The following is a 5661-nucleotide window of genomic DNA, read 5'->3' as shown; positions in this document are numbered from 1 at the left end:
CTAAGATCTAAGCTGTCACCAGTTTCTGTCCCAGTGCAAAACTTGAGGCAGCTGGCTACTGAGTAGTCCTGCTGTGGCAGTAAGAGCAAGGCCTCAGGGACCATGCCGGTTAGCAAGAAGAGCAGGTAGGGGCTGATGGCCACTGCCCTGGGCAGGGTGAGGGTGTATGAGCATTCCTGGAGGTGTCTATTTAGAGTTCGTCCTGTTCTCACACTGAAGGGCCTGGGTTTGCCTCAGAATGTCTACGAAGCTCAAATGGGTACTCTGGAGCCCAAAGAACAGACATGATGTCTTTTTATCTGACTACTAATCCCTTACCCTGCCTCCTCAAACAGCTCAATGCAGAGTCAGATCTGGACATCACTGTGGTTAGGGATGGGGGTCAAATGTCAAATCTTATGTCAATGTAAGACTGAGGCTTCACATAACCTTCTATATCAAATACCGTACGCTTGGCAGGTGTTGTACACAGGACTTGGAAGCAGAGCACAGGTCCCATGTGGTTGTAGAGGGTTGGCAGCTCCAGGGACCACTCCTTCGATAAGCCCTGAGTGCTAGATCTGGGGAAAGTTCAGCACCCTGATAATGGGTCCTGAGCAAGGAGGGGCATCCCACGGCCCATGCAGGCTCTGGGAAATTGGACATTAGAAGGTGGAGCTCAGGAGGAAAAGAGAGCCTTGGAATCCAAAGCTTATGGTCAGTTCCCTTCAGTCAACTTGTGGCCAGGTCTAGAGCCCTGTCCTCGGGAGATGATTCGCTTCAGCTCAGTGTGGAATGATTCTCCACTCTGACTAGGTTGTTGTTTATTTACCAGTTGACTTGTTGATGGGTATCTTGGTTGCCTCCTTCAAATTTTGGCAATTATGAATAAAGCCACTGTAAACATCTACATGCAGGTGTTTGTGTGGCCAAACTCACTTTTTCTTTTCCAGTTCCATTGGGTAAGTATTAGGAAGTGTCATTGCCGGATTGCTTGGTAGTGGAATGTTTTATTTTCTAAGAAACAGCCAACGTGTCTTCCAGTATGGTTGAGCTACCTTACAGTTCCACCAGCAAGGAACAAAATCCCTGGTCGCTTCCAACTCGTGGCAGTTCCAGGCATGTGTAGTGTTCTGTGGCAAGTACATAGTAGGGATTTGCATTTCCCAGACAGCATCTAATGTAGAGCAGACTTCCATATGTTCGTTTGCCACCTGTAACTCTCCTTTGCTGAGGATCCTCTTAATATTGGGTCCATGTTTTATTTTGAGAGAGAGAGAGAGAGAGAGAGAGAGAGAGAGAGAGAGAGAGAGAGAGAGCATGTGCACTGTGTATGTGTGTATTTAGAGGCCAGAAGAGAGTGTTAGAGTCTCTGGGTTGTGAGTTCCTTAATGGTGGGTGCTGGGAGCTCAACTCAGGCCCTCCATAAGAACAACAATCATTCTTAACCATTTGAACTCTGCAGACCCTGAGCCCACTTTCTGACTTGTTTCTTTTCCTATTGCTGACTATTACTTTACATAGTATGGATAAAGATTCTTGGAAAACATCTTCTTAGTTTGTGGTTTGCCTGTTTATTCTCTCAACCATGGCTTCTGCAGAGCAGAGACTTAATTGCAGCCGCTCAAATCTTTCATGGGTCACGCGCTACTCAGCTTCCTATCACTATGACAACACTTGATATGGTCAACTTTTAGAGACAGTCCATTTTAGCCGTCTATTTCGGAGTTTCCAGCTCCCCTTTTTTACCCTGTTGCTTTTGGAATTGGGAAGGAGCAATACATTATAATGGGGGTGGATAGCCCAGGAGAGCTGTTCACCTGATTCCTCATAGTAAACCAGGAGACATGGAGGAAGGGAAAGGAACTAGAGGTCTTCTTCAAAGGGACACCCCTAACGCAGTGAAGGCCTTTCATTAGGACCATGTAGTTCCACAAACTCCTAAGAGCACTTCATAGGAGCAAGAATATAACACATGGACTTTGGAGGACATTTAAGACCTAAAGGTCATGTCTGATTTGTGTCACATTTAGCAAGCCATTGAGATGGCTTATTGGGTAAATGTGCTTGGTTTCTAGCCTGACAGCCTCCGTTCACGTTCAGGGACCCAAATAGCTGGTCATGGCATGCACGTGTGTGTGTGTGTGTGTGTGTGTGTGTGTGTGTGTGTGGGTGTACATAGCACATGCTGGAATAAATATTAAATAAATGAAAAAGTCATTGGCAAATCCAGGTCATCTATTTTTTTCTTCTGGGTATTTCACATTGTGTTTTAGATTTAGTTGTACAAGTTGAGTTTTGTGACAGATATAGTCTATTTTATTTTTGTTTGTGTTGTTTTGTTTTTCGCATGTGAATGTTTGGTTGTTTCCGTCCAGTTGTTCTTAGGAAGGCTATCATCGATGTGTGTGTTTTTATAGACTTTGTTCCTTTGCTATTGGCCAGCTCGCAATGCTTATTTGGGTCCGTCTCGTAGCTCAGAACTTGGCTGTCTTTGCGCGCTCTTGGACTGACGTTGTACTCACTTTGTCATTGTGGCTTTACAGTTGAGTCTTGATGTTGGGCAATTCTTCAGTGTGGCTCTGTCTCTTCAACACTGTTTTGCTTACTCTAGTACTTTGCCTCTCTCACCTGAACTGGTGGGATTCACTTGTTAATACCTACAAAACAGCTTTCTGGGGAACTGGATATGGCTTGCATTGAGCCTGTAGCTACAGTAATTTGGGAAGAACTAATGTCTTGATAATGCTGAGTCTTCTCATCCATGAACACACAATATGTCTCCATTTAATTTGCTTCCCTTGTTAGTCAATGTTTTGTAGCTTTTCTCATATGGCTCTAGTACGTATTTAGATTTACACCTATTTCATTTTAAGGAATCCTGGTGTAAATATCAATGCCCTTAAACTTCAGATCCCGCTTGTTCCTTGGTGGTGTGGAAGAGACTGACCCTCAGAAGTTAACGGTCTGTCCGGCAACCTTACTAGCATCACATATCTTTCCAGGATTTTGTGTAGTCGATTCCTTTAATCTCCACAGGTTGTATTGTGTGATTTTTCTGGGTGGGACATGAACTGATGTCTATTCACCCCAGAACACCAGCCTCAGACTAAGGGAACAAGTCTACTAGAAGTCTAGCTTGATGAGTCACTGAGTTTATTAGGGCTACCTAAAGGAACATGTGTGACTTTTGGGGTAGCTGCATCATCCACAAACTTCACCCCCAGCACAGGTAATGAAGCTGCATCTCTAGAGTTCCCTGGATAGCAGCTCCAACAACGAACATTATGTCTCCCTAACTGTTTACTGCATATACAACCTTTGGAGAATCTTTTTTTTTTTTTGGTATGAATCTGTACTTTATTTTAAAAAATTTTTTATTTGTTATTTTATTCATTTACATATCAAATGTTATCCCCCCTTCCCGGTTTCCCCTTCACAAACACCTTAGTCCTTCTTCACTCCCTCCCTGCTTCTGTGAGGGTGCTCCCTCACCCACCCACTCCACCTCACCACCCTAGCATTGCCCTATAGTGGAGCATTGATCCTTCACAAGACCAATGGGCCTCCCCTCCCATTGATGCCAGATAAGGCCATCCTCTGCTACGTATGCAGCATGGAGGGATTTAATTGTCTCCCTATGTTTACTCTTTGGTTGGTGGTTTAGTCCTTGGGAGCTCTGGGGTATCTGGTTGGTTGGTATTGTTATTCTTCCTATGGGGTTGCAAACCCCTTCAGCTCCTTCAGTCCCTCTCTTAACCCCTCCAGTGGGGTCCCTGTGCTCGGTCCGATGGCTGGTTGCGAGCATCGCATCTGTACCTGTCAGGCTTTGGCAGAGCATCTCAGGAAGACTCAGGATTTTCTGGACCTTCTGAATCTTAGCCTCCTTCCTCCCAAGGAGTAAATGTTTCAATTAGGAAGAAATAACCACACAATTATATCACCTGTGAAAAAATATTTGTTTCTTCTTTTCTAGTAAATATACCTTTCCTTTTTCTTATCTTACTGCATTAGCTAGAATTTCTAGATCAAGGTATAATGGACGCATTTTTAAAAATTATTTTATGTGTATGGATGCTTTGCCTGCATGTGTGTTTTTACACCATACGCATGCTTGGTAGTGTCAGATCCTTGAGAGCTGGAGTTACAGATGGTTGTGAGCCACCATGTGGATGCTGGGAACTGAGGCCCCTGGACGAATAGCTAGTGCTCTTAGCCACCAAGCTATCTCCCTAGCTCCTTTATTTTTTTAAAATCTTTTTTGAGATTATAATTTAATTACATTTTCCCCTTTTCTTTCCTTTCCTCCCTCCAAACTGTCCCATCTACCCTTCCCCACTTTCCTTCAAATTCATGGCCACTTTTTAAAATGTTATTGCGTGCGTGCGTGCGTGCGTGTGTGTCTATTCCTAAATATAACCTGTTCACAGGCCATATAATGCTATCCATTTTCAGGGCTGACTGTCTGGTACTGGACTAGTTGGTGTGCTCTTCCCCCTCTAGGGAAGGCCACCTCTTCCCTCCCTAACTTTCCTCAGTTGCCTGTAGTTTTGCGAGTGGTTGAGGCTGTCCTCTTTGGCATCTTCGTTGCTGTCTTCTTGTTCAGCTCACATTTTAGGCAGTCGTGTTGATGAGACTGTACGAGTGCAGCTTCTGACATCACGGAGAGACAGCACACTCCCCGACCCTCTGGCTCGTAGAATCTTTACACCCTCTCTTCTGCAGTGTTCCCTGAACCCTAGGAGTGGAAGCATCTTACAGATACACCCACTGGGGCTGTGCTTCATAGGTCTGCATTTTTCAACATAGTTTTTACTGAATCTTTGGAAGCTTCGCATCATGTATTGCCCAGTCCTTCCATGTTTGCCCCCACCCTTATGAGCTCTCCCCAAAAGAAAATAAAAATACTAAATTTTAAAAAGTCCAATTTGTGTTATCTATATACTCTTAGTGACCTGCTTCTGAAATAGATGCTACCCCCCACCCCACAAAAGTCATCAATTGTGGACAGCTAGTTTCAGCATCCTCATCAGACTCTTAAAGACTTCTCTTCAATGGTTTCCTGTTTAGATGGCTTTGCGGGGGTGGGTGGGTGGGTTGGGGTTTGGGGTGGGAGTAGGGGTTGTCACAGAAGTCTTCCATGTCCCTCTTCCTCAATTATGTGTCTTCAATCATTGGTACCACTGTACAAATAGCTTCCTGTTGTTTATAGTCAATGGCAGCATGGATCATGAGCTTCCGTATGGTTTCTGGTGACAGCACAGACCAGAAACACGGACCCCAGCTGCAGTAGGTTCACAGGCAGCCCAGACCACAGACATCACCATGGCCTCAGTGGCGGCCTGGTCCACAGACATCACCATGGCCTCAGTGGCGGCCTGGTCCACAGACATCACCATGGCCTCAGTGGCGGCCTGGTCCACAGACATCAATCAATGTGGTTTCAAGCTGCAGCACATACCACAGACATTGTGTGGCCTTTGGTGGTAACACAGGATAGGGACACCAACACAGAGCCTGACTGTGTTAGCCTATGGACCCAGGCATGGTCCTCAGCAGCAGCATGGATCTGGACATCACTGTGGCCACAGGTGGCAGAGCAGGCCACTAACATCACCACCATTGAATTCTCTACCATCTCTAGGTCTGCCTCTGTCCACTGTTCCGGGTTGCTATCTTTCC

The 5661-nt window shown here is 45.3% G+C and overlaps 1 pseudogene; it reads right to left on the bottom strand.

Annotated features, from left to right (window-relative positions):
• The window catches only part of Mospd3-ps1 (motile sperm domain containing 3, pseudogene 1), a 12120-nt pseudogene extending 6712 nt beyond the window's left edge, over positions 1–5408 (bottom strand).
• Between the last annotated feature and the right edge of the window lie 253 nt (positions 5409–5661).

Source organism: Rattus norvegicus, chromosome 1, assembly GCF_036323735.1.
Source record: "Rattus norvegicus strain BN/NHsdMcwi chromosome 1, GRCr8, whole genome shotgun sequence".
NCBI lineage: Eukaryota > Metazoa > Chordata > Mammalia > Rodentia > Muridae > Rattus > Rattus norvegicus.
Note: the sequence above shows the minus strand (reverse complement) of the source record. Positions and strands in the feature narration are given on the sequence as shown.